This window comes from Gracilinanus agilis, chromosome 4, assembly GCF_016433145.1.
Source record: "Gracilinanus agilis isolate LMUSP501 chromosome 4, AgileGrace, whole genome shotgun sequence".
NCBI lineage: Eukaryota > Metazoa > Chordata > Mammalia > Didelphimorphia > Didelphidae > Gracilinanus > Gracilinanus agilis.
In genome coordinates, this window is record NC_058133.1 from 30,139,585 (window position 1) to 30,156,442 (window position 16,858).

General features: G+C 49.0%; 1 pseudogene; it reads right to left on the bottom strand.

Moving 5' to 3' along the window:
• Positions 1–410: 410 nt before the first annotated feature.
• Positions 411–507, bottom strand: LOC123248156 (annotated as a pseudogene).
• Between the last annotated feature and the right edge of the window lie 16,351 nt (positions 508–16,858).

Below are 16,858 nucleotides of genomic sequence, written 5' to 3' on the forward strand. Positions count from 1 at the left end.
GGTGAATAGTAGTAGCTTAATAAATACTCACGACTGTCTGGTTCTAATCTGGTATTCACTTGTACCTTGGCTCTAGGGAAACAGTTTCCCTGTTCCTAGAGAGCCACCTTGTACATCAATCCCACACCAATAACTAGTTGCTTCTTGCCTGTTGATTGTTGAGACAGTCGATGTCTTTCTTCCTTTTCTTGGGAATGGCTATGTTCTTTGCTGTTTTCCAAATCTCCCCTTTCTAACACTCTTCTCAATGATATCTAGGTGCGAGGCTTTGAGGAATCTGCAGACTTTGGACTTCTTTAACTTGTTGATCCTGAGCCAGATTTCACTCTCTCTCTCTCTCTCTCTCTCTCTCTCTCTCTCTCTCTCNGAAATGTTTTTAAACTTTCAAACACTATACAAATACAATTTTAAAAAGAATGGAATGGGAATTTGCGTGTCATCCTTGGGCAGGGACCGTGCTAATCTGTTTTGTTCTAATTTTAGTATATGTGTTGCCAAAGTAAGCACTGAATAAAAGTGCTTTATTTAGTATATCATAGCATAGTTATGAACTGCTGGAAAAACAGCAGCAGACCCACAAGCCTGTTGCCAGGCAATCAGATAGAAGAGGGGGAAAGGGGAATCTTTTAGGTGAAGCCTGAAGGCAGACCAAGGGTAAGAGGCAGTCACAAAAACCTCATGCTTCTAGAATAGTAGTTACTACCCAAAACTAAGAGACTATCTTTTATGTCTGTGTATTATGAGGAAGTCTGCAAGTGTCTTCACCTCTCTCTCTCTCTCTCTCTCTCTCTCTCACACACACACACACACTCTCTCTCTCTCTCTCTCTCTCTCTCTCTCTTTTTTCCTGTAATTGAATTCTCCAATTTCACCCTAAAATCACCAGGCAGCAGACTGTGTCGACCTGGTTGGCGGCATCTCGTCAAGTTCTTCATGGGATTTCTCTCCCGCTTCATCCTCAGCAGCAGATGTCGGAGCTCTCTGGGGATGGCGGACCAGGGAGGCACGCAGTGGGGTTTGGAGATTCCTGGCGTGTTGGCTGGACTTATCTTCTAACTTGTAAGGCTAAGACAGAAGAGAAGCCATTCCACCGTGGAGGCAAGCAGGAAAGGACATACGGATTGAACTCAGCTTCTAGCTGCCTCTAAGAAGTGGGCTTCACACTTCCTGGGTGGTTCTCAAACTTTCTGCTCATGACGTAGCATCCTTCTTCGCCACGAGGAACTTTTAAGTTGGCAAGACGACAGATCGCTAATACATGTTCCGTGCAATTCATGGCAGAACAGTGAGAAACTCACGTCATACCCTTTGAGTCTAGCAACTGTAATTGCTGGTCATTCAGAACCACAAAGAGACTATTCTTGGTATTAAAAAAAAAAAGGAAAAAATAGATGCTTTTTTGCATTTAAAACAAAAACAAGGAGCAGCTGGAGGCTCAGTGGATCGAGAGCAGGCCTGGAGATGAGAAGTCCTGGGATCAAAACTAGCTGTGTGACCCTGGGCAAGTCACTTCACCCTCATTGCCTAGCCCTGACCACTCTTCTGCCCTGGAACCAATAAATAAGTATTGTTTCTAAGATGCATGTAAGGGCTTTTCAAGAAAGAAAAACAAACCGGGGGAAGAGACTTGTCCAACGTCACTCAGCTACCGAGGAACAAAGCCAGAACTCACAGGACGAGATCCCATGCTGGAATGCAAGGAATGTCTTTAGAGCTCCTCTCCTCCAGGCACCGTGTTTTACAGGAGGATAAACTGAGGCCCTGAGAGGGACTCGCTTCAAGTGCTCTCTGCTGAATAAGCCTTATCTGCAGACCCCTCTGGTCCGTCAGGTTCTCTGTTTAGAGGAGGTCCGAATCCCTCGTAGTCCAGAGAGTTCAGCTTCTGGGCCAGCCCTGGGGCTTGGGGTGTAGCAGGAACCGCCATGCCTCAGCAGGAGCAGGGAGGGCTCCCCACCGTCGGCAGCTCCCTCTGTGGCCTTGCCTGGAATGTGTTGCTTATTATTTCTAATACTTTATTTCCCCCGGCCTGGTGTCCCTGTGAGTCCTCTGCTGTCCATACACGGGGAGGGTGAGAGACGTGGCCTCTCTCTTTCCCCCTCCATTCGTGAGGCTGCCTCATCCCCTGGACTAACTCGGGGGGCTGGGATGGATTTCAGCTCTGGGCTGGGGGAAAAGTTATCTTTGGCCTCTCCAGGCATCCAAGACAGGATGTTCTCTACGTGTGTGTGTAGGTTGGCAGGTAGAGGAAGGGCTTCGGCCCGGAGGCCCAGACTCTCCCACTGGGACAGAGAGGGGATGTTCCACTGAGGCCAGGGGGCAGGATTAGCTAGAAGGGGAAAGAAGGCAGGACACCAGCGAATGGGCAGGGGTCTGGCTCCTCCTGTGGGTCTGGACAAACACAGATTCAAGCCACAGATTCAACGGAAAGGGTCCTGAGAGGCATCGAGGACAGCTCATACTTGAACAGGAATCTCCTCCCCAAACTGTACCTCAGGGGTCTGAAGACCTCCAGAGATGGGGGAGCTACTAACTGAAGGGAGGAGCTCATTCCTTTTGTGAATGGCGGTAAAGAGATGGATTTTTTAAAACCGGCACAGAATACATAGCATGATTATCTTCTAAATCAAAGTCCCAGGTTTAGGGTTGGTTGGCTTGTTTTTGTTTCTTGAAAAGCCCTCACTTCCATCTTAGAAACAATACTGTATATTGGTTCCAAGGCAGAAGAGCGGTCAGGGGGCTAGGCAAAGGGGGCTCCAGGCACCCTCCAACTCAATTTATATTAAGAGTTACCCTCTGCAGGGAGGAGGAGCTCACTGCCACTACCATCCCCACCCCCATCCCCTGGGGCCATCCAATCACTCTACAAAGGGGCATTGCTGACCCCCAGGTAGCTTTCTCTCCTCCCATCCCCTCCTCAACACCCACTTAGATGGGCCCCTTTGAAGCTCCCCTACATTACTCCTGGCTCTGCCTTCAAGGACCAAGCAGAACACGGTTGAAGGATCCCCTTTCAACCTGGCGAGCCTTCAGAAGGTGCTTGAATGTCATTATAACATCCACTGGAAGTTTTTGTTTTTTTTTTCTCCAGGCTAAACATATATAATTACTCTAACTAGATTTGTTCTCTCAGAGCAAGGCCAATTCTATCACCTCTAGGAATTCTAGGAAAAGCCCTGAAGGACAATGGGGTGACTGTCTGCCACCCACTCACCCTGACATTTTGGTGGGTTATTGACACCATAGGGATCAGCACCCTAATTCTACTTTTTAAACTCTTACCTTCCATATTGGATCAATACTATGTATTGGTTCCAAGGCAGAAGAGCAGTAAGGGCTAGGCAATGGGGGGTTAAGTGACTCGCCCAGGGTCACACCTCCAGGAAGTGTCTGAGGCCAGATTTGAACCTGGGACCACCTGTTTCTAGGTCTGGCTCTCACTCCACTGAGCCACCCAGCTGCCCCCTTCCTACTTCTATTTAACCAATTCACATCAATTAGTTTTTACAAGAGGATATTTCCTGAGAAGACAGAGAAAGACAGAGAAAGAATGTACCTGAGGTTCACACTCCCTCAGAATTCGAGTTGGCCCCTGGGGGAGAGTGGGCACAAACCATGGATTCAGTTGTGATCTCTATGCAGGTGATTCGTAGATTATCCAGTCCTTACCTCTCTCTCGACCTCCAGGCTCATATCTCTGACTGCCTATTCACCGTCTTGAACTGAATGTCCTGTTCAAGGCTTAAGTTCAACATGTGCACATCTGAACTCATTCTCTTTCCCCCAAACTCTTCTGGACTTCCTGTTCCTGTTCAGGGGGCTTCCTCTTGGGTTCCTCATTCTTTTTTCACTCCCCCCCATATCTAATCTGTTTTCGGGTCTTGTCCTTTCTACTTTCCAGCCTCTCTTTGGATTTGTCCCCGTCTAGCCCCCGATGCTGCCACTATACAGGCTCAGCCTTTCCTAGCTTCACTCCTGGGCTGCTGCAGTAACCTTCTGGTTGGTCATTCTACCAAAAGTCTTTACTTACTCCATTCATCCTCTAAAGAACCATCAAAAGGGATCTTCCTAGAGTATGATGTATGCAGAAAACATTTTCCTGCCCAGAGGATAATAGGGAGCCAGTACAGGTTTTTGAGCCAGGGCTGTAATATTGTATGGCATCAGACTTTTAAAACCATAAAGTGCTTTCCCATTCCTTGGCTCACTTGAGCTTCATAAAGATCTGCCAAAAGAGCCAAGCCAAGAGTTTTGATGCCCAATTTATAGATGGGGAAACTGAGGTCTAGGGAGGGACTTCTCCTTTCCCAAAGCCCTGCTTTAAGTTAGTGACAGGGATGGAATTCCAGGAGAAAGAGAGCTCCTAGCTCCCTGCTCACTGCCCTTCCAAGCCCCTGTCTACACTGTCCCCACCAAAGCTTAGACAGAATTTTTTAATTGAAAATTTCAATTTAATTAATTTAGAATATTTTCCATGGTTACATGATTCATGTTCTTTCCCTCCCCTCTAACCCTACCCCTCATAGCTGACATGCAATCCCACTGCGTTTTACATGTATCATTGATCAAGACCCATCTCCATATTATTGATAATTGCACTAGGGTGATTGCTTAGAGCAGAGGTTCCCAAACATTTTTGGCCTACCACCCCCTTTCCAGAAAAAAATATTACTTAGCCCCCTGGAAATTAAGTTTTTTTTTTTAAATTTCAATAGCAATTAATAGGAAAGATAAATGCACCTGTGGCCATCACTGCCATCATTGCTGCAGCACCCACCAGGGGGCAGTAGTGCCCACTTTGGGAATCACTGGCTTAGAGTCTATATCCCTAGTAATGTCCCCATCAATCCATGTGTTCAAGCAATTGTTTTTCTTCTGTGTTTCCGCTCCCACAGTTCTTTCTCTGGATGTGGATAGTGTTCTTTCTCATAAGTCCCTTAAGAATCGTCCTGAATCATTGCATTGCTGCCAGTAGAGAAGTCCATTACATTCAATTGTGCCACAGTGTATCAGTCTCTGTGTACAATGTTCTCCTGGTTCTGCTCCTTTCACTCTGCATCAATTCCTGGAGGCCTTTCCAGTTCACATGGAATTCCTCCAGTTCATTATTCCTTTGAGCACAATAGTATTCCATCACCAACATATACCACAATTTGTTCAGCCATTCCCCAAATGAAGGACATCCCCTCATTTTCCAGTTTTTTGCCACCACAAAGAACGTGGCTATAAATATTTTGGTACAAGTCTTTTTCCTTATGAACTCTTTGGGGTATAAACCCAGCAGTGGTATGGCTGGATCAAAGGGCAGACAGTCTTTTAAAGCTCTTTGGGCATAGTGGAAAATTGCCTTCCAAAATGGTTGGATCAATTCACAACTCCACCAGCAATGCATTAGTGTTGGACAGATTTTTTTCAAAGCCAGCTCTACTGTTGTCCCTTACAGATGTCTGCTCTCAGGAGTGGCACCAATGGAGCCCAAGATCTGCAAGGAAGGGATTCTTGAGCCTTGGCAGGCAACCCTGTGTCTTGACGGAAGATCAGCCCAGCCCAGCTGAACTCAGTAATACTTATTAAGCAAGACAAGACCATTGTGGGGTAGGGGTGGGGCTTGGGGCACTTTTCTTCTAGCCATAGATTCAAGGAGTTGCCTACGAGTCCCACCACCTACCCCCTTCCTTCTTTCCCCACCCCCCTTGTCCCTCCCTCCACTCTTGTCTCCCAGCGCACAACCTGAAGCAATGGTGGGAGTTGCAAAGAGAGAAGTTTAGCCTTGATGTGTAGATAAACGAGTTATCCTGGTGGAAGGGGCCACCTTGGGAGGCAGGGAGCTCCCCCTCCTTGGAACACTTCCAGTCCGAGATCACCACTCAACAGACATATGATAGGAGGAATTCATTTCAGGGATGGGTTAGATGAGGCTTTTTCCAATTCCAAATTCTGTTCTCCTCCCTCACCTCCCTCTTCTCTCCCTCCCCATCCCACTGATCTAGTGGAAGAACATAAGATTAGCAGTCAGAAGACCTGGGTTCCAATTCCAAATCTTTTACTAGTAAAGCTGTGTGACCCTGGACAAGTCATTTCCCTCGGTTTCCTTCTCTGTAGAATGAGGGGCCAGGACTAGATGATCTTGAAGGCCTCCTCGGGTTCTGAATCCTATGATTTGCATCCTCTGAGCCTTTCCCAGAGGCAGAGGGACAGAAGGGTGAAAGATGTCTGAACTGCTGTTCATGAGATGCTTAGGATCCCTCAGATATATCTGGGGTCCTGGAGGCTCTGCCAGGGGAGCCCAGGCTCTGGCAGTCCTACAGCTTGGGAAGGCTCTGAGACCAGACCCTGGGATGGGACATACCGTGTACTCTCTGAAGAGAGAATCTCCCTGGAATGACTATAAGGAATGGACTTTTGGCTCCAAATACTCAAGAAAACTTTCTGTGGAGTCACTCAGGGCTTTGAGTCTAACTCAGCAGAGGCCAAACATGGAGAGTTTCTTGGTCTGTTTGGCGTATGGAGAAGGGGAGGAGGTCTATGCTAAATCCTTGCCCCCTCACCTCTCTACCCAGAAGTGGGTCAGCTCCTTTTCTCCCCAGTGGCTGGCATGGTGCCAGGCATGCAGCAGGTGCTGAATAAATGCTCAATGGCTTTTAATTTGGCATTTTTTCCACTTTGATCATCCTACTTCCCACGAAGTCTGGGATAACTGATCCAGAAGAAACCTCAGAGGCACCTGACTAGTGGTGGGTCAGCCTGGGCCCGAGGCCATCCATCCTGGGGGATTCCTGCCCTCTTAGTGGGCTTTGGCCCTCTGGCAGCTTTTCCTTGCCTCAGTCTGGATCTGGCCTCTTTGCAGCTTCCTGCCCCTTCCCCATCGTTCCTCATCCAGCCCTGAAGGCCAGGAAGACTTTCCTCTCATCGGGTCCCTATTTTCCCATCCCCACACCCTCCCCAGGCAGGCTCCGGTGCAGTCCTGAAGCCAGTCATCTGACTTCTCCATCTATCAATACAGGCCAAACAGCTGTATGTGTAGACAGCCTGAAATGAAGTGTTTATCCAAAAAAGATTAGGGTGATACGGGAAAGGCCAGGCCTCAAAAAACCAAAATAATAGCTTCCAGAATCACTGGGCAGCCTTTCTTAAAAGGGGGATTTCATGCAGAAAATCAGGGAAATTTTGTGTCATCTGCTGGCCTTCATGTGTTATCTGCGACTTGAGCAAAACACTCAGAAAATTTCCATTTAATTTCTTATGCCATCCTGCAATATGTCAACATCTCACCAATGGTGAAATACAAAATATATTTAAAGCCAATGATAGGTCTAACCCAGTGCAATTGCTTGTCAGCTCCAGGAGAGGGGAGGGAGACATAAATAATCATGTGACCATGGAAAACATTTAAAAAGAGAAGAAAATGTAAAGAAAAAGTAAAATAAATGATAGGGGGCAGGTAGGTGGCTCAGTGGATGGAGAGCCCGGACCAGAAATGGGGGGTCCTGGATTCGAGTATGGATTCAGACACTTCCTCCCTGTGTGAGCCTGAACAAGTCACTTAATCCCCGTCGTCTAGCCCTGACCACTCTTTGCCTTGGCGCCAGGACACAGTATTGATTCTAAGTCAAAAGGTAAGGGTTAAAAATCAATGATAGTAAAGGCTAGGGTTTATAGAGGTACAAGCACTCTACATAACATCGGCTCATTTGAGCTTCACCACAGTCCTGCAAGCAACAATTATCCCCATAATACAGAAGAGGAAACTAAGGCTGGAAGGTTAAGTGATTTATGTTCACACAACTGGTGTGGTCAAGGGATAGGTGGTGCCATAGTGCACGGAACATTGGACCTGGAGTCAAGAAGACCCTAGTTCCAATCTGACCTTAGATACTTATTAGCTGTGGGACCCTGGAGAAGTCACTTAGCCCTGCTGGCCTCAGTTTCCCCATAGGTAAAATGAACCAGAGAAGGAAATGGCAAACTTCTCCAGTATCTCTGCCAAGAAAACCCCAATTGGGGTCACAAAGAGTCAGACATGAGTGAAAAATCTGAATAACAAGAATATACAGCTAGTAAGTGTCTGGAGGAGGATTTGAACTCAGATCTTTCGGACTCCAACTCCAGCATTCAATCAATTAGCCTAATAATAATAATAACAATAACCTTTATGGTGGGGAAGGAGGACAGAGAGAAAAGAAAGGCCTCATGGAGGAGAAGGAATTTAAGCACAGCCTAGAAGGCATTCTAAGATCAGGTGTCCAAGAGGAGAGCATTTTAGCCATGGGTGACAGCCTAAGAGAGAGCCCCAAGACCAGGGCTAGAATTCTGGGCAGGAGGACAGGGCGAAGAGGCCGTTTTTCCAGCTGGTACCTGAAGAGGATGGTATCGGCTCCTCACATGGTTATTATTACTAGCAATGGGATTGCCCCTTTGGCCTGGGCTCCAGGCTCCTGACTCCTGTCCACAGGGCTTTCTAGGATGCCTTCTCTCCAGGATGCTTTGGGTTCCCAAACACAAGCAAATACCTCTAGGCCTGCACCATACTGTCTTTTCCTCTTGTTTCTCCCCCAGTCCTCCCACTCTAGTGCCTAGCATGGGGCTCTGGCCACCCTCAGAAAAGCCCCTCTAGGACCTTGGCCTATTTGCCCTCAGAACCAGAGCTCTTGACAGCCTGTGGCTGCCGGACCTGTACATCGGTGCTTCAGTCATTTTTGCAGAGTTGAAATCATGCTTCTCTTTGTGTCTGGGTTGGGGATCTTCTACCGAGGGGTAGCTACGTGGCTCAGTGGATAAAATGTTGGGCTAGGAGCCAGGAAGATCCGAGTTCAAATCTAGTCTCTTATACTCACTAAATGTAGGACCCTGAGCAAGTCACTTCACCTCTGTTTGCTTTAGTCCACTGGAGAAGAAAATGGCAATCCCCTCCAGTATCTTCACCAAGAGAACCCCATGAAGAGTCAGGCTAGACTAAACGACTGAACAACAATAAAAATAGAGGTCTGGTGGGAGAGCAGGGGATGAGAAGGTCTGTGTGTCTCTGCTAGAAAGTAATCTTCGGGAGGGGAGATGTTTGATGCTCATCTCTGTCCTCGCTTCCCCAGGACGTCCCCAGGGCATCTCCAGTGCAATGTGTCCAGCACCAAACTCTTTGTCTTCCCTCTCAAACTCTCTCTACTTCCCTCTGGCTATCTAGGAGGCCACCATTCTCCTGCTTAGCCCAGTTTGGGGTCCAGACGTCATCCTCGGCTCCCTTTCTAGTGAATCAGTCTGAAAGCATTTATTAAACCATGTTCCAGCCACTGTGCAGAGAGTTGGCTCAAGTGGCGCCCATTTATCTTCCCCCGAAACTCTTAGATCTGTCACTGACGCCCTATTCAAGATGGCGCCAGTCCAGGGCAAACCTTTGGCATCTGTTGCCTAGACTACTATGATAGCATCCCTGCATCCTTCTCGCTATCCTCCGTGCGGTCTGATCATGCCATTACCCTGCTGGAGAAGTTTCAATGGCTCCCCCTGACTGTTGTTGTTCAGTTGTGTCCAACCAACTCTTGGTGACCAGTTTGGGGCTTTCTGGGCAGAGACCCTGGAGTGCTTTGCCATTTCCTTCTTCTGTTCATTTTACAGATGAGACCACTGAGGTAAACAGGATTAAGTGACTTGCCTAAAGCCACCCAGCTAGTCGGTATTTTAGGCCTGATTTGAACTCAGGTCTTCCTAACTCCAGGGCTGGCGCTCTATCCACCGCACCACCTTACTGCTCCATGATTGTTAGTGTGACATCAGATGATCCCTCTGTTTGGCATTTGAAGTTATTCACAATCTGGCTCCCACCTGCCCTCCAGGCTACTTACACTTTTGCCTCCTCTTCCTCAGACACTGAATTCTGGCTAAGCTGGTTTGCTTGCTGTTCTCTGTACAGAACACTCCATCTCTCCCCCAAACCCGACCCTCCTCCATGCCCTGGTGCCTCTCATTCCTCCCTCTTATGTCCAAAAATTCTCCTGGGGAACTGAGTGCTTCCCTCCCTCCTGCCTCCCCCAATCACATTCTGCTTCTAAGACGATGGCCCAAGAGGTAGAAGGACCCCAGGGGCCATCTCATCCAGCCCCTTCTCTCTACAAATGAGGGAATCCTCATTTAGATCCCAGGTAGCAAGCGCCAGGCCTGAGATTTGAACTCGGCCCCCCATTCTCTGAAGCTCGATTCACGGCACCACACAGCCTTGTGACTGTGAACATATGGAATGTAAACTCCTTGAGGACAGAGCATGTCTTGGGGTTGTCTTTGTATCCCCAGAGACAGGCCCAGCATGAAGCAGGCATTAAGTTCATTCCAATTGCTTGAGCCAGGAGAGATGGGTTTAGAAGCCAAAGAGGCAGCTGTTAGAGTGGAAGCTCCTGGAGGGCAGGAACTTTCTATCTTTGTCTCCTTTTGCATCCTTAGTGCTTAGTACAGTGCCTAACCCCTAGCAAGTGATATCTATATCTATATCTATATCTATATCTATAACTACATCTATATCTCTCTATCTATACCTATACCTATATCTATGTCTTTGTCTATATCTAAATCTATTTCTAAATAAAACACTTACCTTCTGTCTTAGAATCAATATTAGTTTCAAGGCAGAAGAGTGATAAGGGTTAGGCAATGGGGCTTAAGTGACTTGCCCAAGGTCACACAGCTAGGAAGTATCTGAGGCCACATTTGAACCCAGGACCTCATGTCCCTAGGCCTGGCTCTTAATCCACTGAGCCCCCTAAGTTGTCCCCTTAATAAATCTTTATTGATTGATTGAACTAATAGCTACATGTTGGGACAATCAAAGGTAAACAAGCCAAGCATGGGCTATGTCGGGTGCTGATGGGATCCGCCTCGCTGGAGCCTCTCAGACAAAGGCTGGGTGACCCCTTGTCAAGAATAATGTAGAGAAAGATTTCTTGTTTGGGTCTGGGAAGCTTGGCTGCCCCTGGGAGAGGACCCATCCCGTTGGGATGTCCTGTGATTCTGAGGAGATTTGAAGGGCCTGACTGCCCAGTAGCTCCCCTCATCTAGAGCCATCTGGAGCCTTCCTTAATAGCATCTCAATATTTTAGGGAGCCACATAGGAATAATAAACTGGAGGAATTCCATGTGAACTGGAAAGACCTCCAGGAATTGATGCAGAGTGAAAGGAGCAGAGCCAGAAGAACATTGTACACAGAGACTGATACACTGTGGTTAAACTGAATGTAATGGACTCCTGTACTAGCAGCAATGCAATGACCCAGGACAATTCTGAGGGATTTATGGAAAAGAACATTACCCACATTCAGAGGAAGAACTACAGGAGAGGAAACACAGAAGTAAAACAACTGCTTGAACAAATGGGTTGATGTGGACATGGTTGGGGATGTAGACCCGAAATGATCACACCAATGCAACTATCAGTAATATGTAAGTAAGTCTTGATTCATCACATATGTTATTACCAGTGGAAATGTGTATTGGATGGGGGGGAGGTGAAGGGGAAAGTAAACGCAAGAATCATGTAACCATGGAAAATTTTTCTTAAAAAATAAAATATTTAAATCTAAATATATATATATATATATATATATATATATATATATATATATATATATATATATATATATATGAGCCAGGATTTCCTCCCCAAACCCTCTACGACTTCCTAGTTGGTCTTGTAGAATTTCTGTGGTTGAAAAATTCATCATCCTCTGACCAGCCTGGTGACAAACCGCTCCTAACTCAGAAAACGGTGCTGCCAGACTCTGGCCTGTAATCAGGGCCTTCGGTGCCAGGAGGGGTTTCCAGAGCTTTTGCTCTGCTCCATAAACAGTTGTTGGATGTCTACTATGTGCCAGGCACTGTGCTAAGTTTGGGGGGCATGAATAAGAAAGACAGTTCTTGCCCTCAAGGCGTGTACAGTCTAAGGATAATAATGGAATGGAATTCTACTGGCCGAGTTGGCCAGAGCTCAACGTCAACTTGGAGGAGCTTGGTTGGTGGAGGCATGGATCATGATGGAAGATCCTATTTTTCCTTTAGGTCTTCCAGTCTCTTGGCAAACATTCCCCACGATGGGAATTGGGCAACCCGAGGATTCTTGTTCCCATTTTACTGATGAAGAAACCAAGACTCGGGTTTTGGAGACCAAGTTGAATGCCAGGTGAAGAGCAGAAGCTATCTTTTACTGGAAGTGTCCTCACTTGGAGTACATGGTTCTTTCCACCAGATGAGGGTATCTGTTTAATTGAATGACCTCCTAGAAGGCAGGAGGGGGTGGGAGGTAGGGTGGGGTGGTCAAAGTGGGCTTATCCTAGCTGGGGCTTCCTGTGTTGGGGTCCTGTTTCATCTCACCCAGCAGAGCTAACGTCGGAGGATGGGAAAAGGCAAATGGAGTTCATGGGAATGTGGGGGAAAGAGTCAGAATATGGCCATTAGGATTAGGTTGGACACATTCAGGACCTCCTCAAGCTTGGGGGGAGGAGGCAGCAGCTACCACCTCCACTCTACTCCAAGGATGATCCAGGTGAAGCACGACCCCCAGGACTAGGTCCAGCCTTTTCCCATCAGCCTCCATGGCAGCAGACGAGCCCAACCCCAAGATCCCTGGTCATGGCATCATTACATCTGAGATGTAGAGCTGGCAAGAATCCCAGAGTCATCTAGTCCCAAGTCGTCATTTTACAAAGAAGGAATCTGGGGCTCAAAAAGGCAATGAGATACCAAATCTAAACCCCTAAAGGTCCTCAGAGGCCATCTAGTCCTGCCTTCTAGGCCCAGAGGAAGAGCCTAGGACTTGGGAGAAGGAAATGACTCTCCCAAGGTCTCTCAGTACTTATCCTACCAGAGATAAAATTTCAACCAGGTCCTCTGACTCCAGAGCCAGAGCTTCACCTGTAGGAGATGGATAGCTGCAAGGTGCCAAGAGGTAGGAGTGGCCCCCAGGGGAGAGGAAGCTGACCAGCATTCCTTTAGGAGGGAAGGCCTTGGGCCTGGTGCCCAATGATTCCTTCCTTGTACCTGGTGGCAGGAGCTCAGCCTCAGAAACCCCAGTTAAGGAAGGTGCCAAAGGCTGAGGAGGAGCCGATTTGACAAAAACCTCAATGTTTGAATAGAGCACAAAGCGGCCCTTAGAGACTGGGAGGAAGGATAAGGCTGTCTGCGGCAGGGGAGGGAGCTCTGGCCTTGGTGCCAAGGCACCTCAGGAGCTGGTTTTGAATTCTAGATGTGGAACTAACTCCCTGGAGGTTTCGAGGCAGAAGACCAGGGCTGGGAGGGCCCTTCACACCTTATGAAGAAAGCAGTCTTAAGTGTATGTTGGCATCATGACCATTGTGTGACACTGGGCAAGTCTTGGCCCCCTGCAACTGCTAGAGAACCTCCAGAAGGGAGCCCCTACTGTGTGCTGGGGCCCTGGCTGCCTTCTGGAACCCTCCCTGTGTCCTGGGGACTCTGTTGCCTCCTGGAGCCCCTACAGGGGTCCCTAGCCCTCCCACTTTGCATAGGTCTTACCTCAAGGAGGCTTCTCCTAGAAATACCCAGCCACCCACCCACGTCTTAAAGCCCCCAGGCCTGAGGGCTTTCACTTGTCAAATGAGGGGGCTGTACCAGATGTGAGGAGCGAGTGTGAGGGGGTGGGGACCCCTGAAGAGTGAGAACTCGCTTTCCTTTTCCTCTGTCTCATTAAAGTCCCATCAGCCGGGGCTGGACTAGCTCAAAAGTCCACGGGTAAATGCTCAGCGTCAGTATTCACATCTCGGAAATGTGCAAACACTAAATATCTGGCCTTGTCTTGCTTTTGGGTTGATTGTCTACTTAAGAAAACGAGAGAGAAAGCGCTAATGCCATTAAAACAGACCTGGGTTTGATGCTACATTTTTTTTTTTTTCCCTTCTAGAGATCCGGTTGTTAAACATTCACCGGCATACTACTGGATGGGGCAGGCTACGTGTTCCCTGTGTTCCCAGGCGTGCACTGCTGCGATTCATAATAATAGCTAACCTTCATGTGGCACCTCACAAATACTAACTCAGAGCTTTAAGGGCTTTTCGAACTCTAAAGCTTCCTCCAGGAGAAGCACTCGGTGAGGCTAAATTGTTATTGTGATTACTGGGGGACAACAGGCAAGTCACTTCTTCCCCTTCAGCCTCCATTTTCTTCTACAATCAGAAGGCTGGGTGGACGTGGGAGTCTCCCACTTAGGAGTCTGTCTTCTGAATTCTTTTCAACTCAAAACACTTTATAATCTGGGTTCTAAGCTCCTTCCTAGCTCCGACATCCCCTGCTGTAAGCTTCTTCTCTGCCCTGACATTCCCTGTTTGTTGTAACCTCCCTTTCAGCCCTGATATCCCCTATTCTAAGTTCCCTCTCACCTCTGATATTCTCATTTCTGTGTTCTAAGTTCTTCCTAGTCTAGCAGCTCTTGGTGCTCTGCTCTAAGGTCCCTCCCTGCTCTGACATCTCCTGTTGTAAGTTTCCTCTCAGACCTGTCCATCCCTTGTTGTAAGCTCTCTAACAGCTCAGACATTCCCTGTTCTCTGGTCTTTCCCAGCTTTGACATCTTCTGTTCTGGCTCTCCAACAGCTCAGACATCCCAGTTATGAGCTCCCTCTCAGTCCTGACATCCCTCGTTCTAGGTTCTCTAACAGCTCCAAAATCTCCCTGTTCTAGACTCCCTAAGTCCTGACATCCCCTGTTCTAGGCTCTTTAACAGTTCCAATATCCCCTTGTAAGCTCCCTCTTGGCCCTGACATCCCTCTGTTCTAGGTTCTCTAACAGTCCTGACATCCCCCTGTTCTAGGTTCTCTAACAGTCCTGACATCCCCCTATTCTAGGCTCTCTAACAGCCCTGACAGCCCCTGTTCTAGGTTCTCCAACAGCCCTGACACCCCCTTTTCTAGGCTCTCTAACAGTCCTGACATCCCTCTTCTAGGCTCTTTTAATAGCTCCAATATCCCCTTGTAAGCTCCCTCTTGGCCCTGACATCCCCCTGTTCTAGGTTCTCCAACAGTCCTGACAACCCCTGTTCTAAGTTCTTTAACAGCTCTGATATTCCCATGTAAGGTCCCCCTTGGCCCTGACATCCTCCTGTTCTAGGTTCTCTAACAGCCCTGACATCCCCTGTTCTAAGCTCCATCTCAGCTCTGAGGTTCTCATTTTCTGTGTTCTAAGCTCTTCCTTGTTCTAAGCCCTTGGTTCTCTGCTCAAAGGTCCCTCCCTGCTCTGCCATCCAATGGGTCTCCGAGGCTCCTCTGCTCCCTTCCAGTGGCTGTGGGGTCGCCCCTGTCCCCCTTCGTCCAGGCCCTCGGGCTAGATGGGGCTGCCGGCATCCCTCGCCTCTCTCCATCGTCCAGAAGGGGCATCTCCTTTCCTGCGCGGGCGGCCACACATGAGCCTGGCCGCTCCTCCCTTATTTAAAGCAGGTTCGGCTGGGACGGCCATTTCTCCGTCGGGTTCCCGTGGTGTAGCGTCAGTCTCTGAAAGCCTCTCGCGATGTAGCGCAATGGAAACCACATTGGGGCCAAATGGAAAGCAGACCGCCGCGATGAGGAGGAGACTGGCTTTTGTCACATTCGCTATTCCCTGCGCCCACATTCCAGGGCTCGGCTCCCTTCGGCCCCTCCCAGCGGGTTTCCGACACGCTCGTCGGACCCAGCTCGGGGGTGCTCAGGGCTGCGGGAGAACGCGAAGCCTCAGCGGCGGCGGTTCGGGGCTCCCCTTTGGACACGCTCTTTAGCTCAAGCTGTTCTTCCTAGACACTTTCAAAGGGAAAGTCATTTTTCGGGGCATTTCCCTAATAGTTCCCTGCTGAGGAAAGGAGCGCATCCAAAAGGGAAATGGTGTGAATCCTGCGGCGACACGAGGACTCGGCCCTGCCCCCGCCCCGCCAGCCCCCTCCTTCCGGCGGCCCCGCCCCTCCCAGCAGCGGGCAGGGCAGCGGCGGCGGCGAGCCCCGAGAGCGCCCTTCATTGAGAAATCGCTAACCCGGCCCAGATGAAGCCGCCGCCGCCAGATGCACAGGCCCCTGGTTTTGATTTAGGAAGAAAATCTCTCTGGGAGAGAGAGAAGGGAGGCTGCCCTCGCCCAGGCAGCCGTTTGACCTGTCGACAAGTTGGCGAGCCGGCGAGCCGCCGTCCTGAGGGGCTCTTGCCTGCCCTGGGCTGGCTGGCGGAGGCTGGAGAGTCTGGGATGGAGGCGGGGCAAGGCTTGGGGACCGGGGCGGGGGCGGGCTTTGAAATACCCCGAGGCTTCCTGGGAACGCGGCTCCGGCCCTCCTCGTGCTGCCCAGGCTCTAAGGGCAGAGCCGCGTTTCCCCTCCGGCCAGGCGGTCTGTAGAGCGGGGCGCTGGGCTACCCCACCTGGACGGGCACTTCGGTTTTGCGGCCAGAGAAATGAGATCCAGAGGGAAGAGGGGGTGGCTCACCCAGGCTCCGCGGCGCTCCCTCTTTTAAAAAGCGTTTGAGATGGGAAGCTTTATTTTTAAAATGGAATTGATTTTTAACATTTTAATTAGAGCTGAGATTCAAACCCAAGGCTCAAGTCCACTAGTACTAGTAAGAGTTAGTGTAATACATTTAAGGTTTGCAAAGCACTTTACAAATATTCTTCCCCTTCCCCCATCCCCATTGAACCCTTACTTTCGGCCTTAGTAATATCTCTCAGCAGAAGGGCAAAGGCTAGGCGGTTGGAGTTAAATGACTCGCCTAGGGTCACACAGCTAGGAAGTGTCTGAAGTCACATTTGAACCGAGGTCCTCCTGACTCCAGGCCTGGCACTCTATCCATTGTATTATCTAGCTGCCCCTACAAACTTACTTTCCCTTTCTGCCTCCCTCTCCCTCACCCTCTCCCCCCCCCTTCTCTTCTTT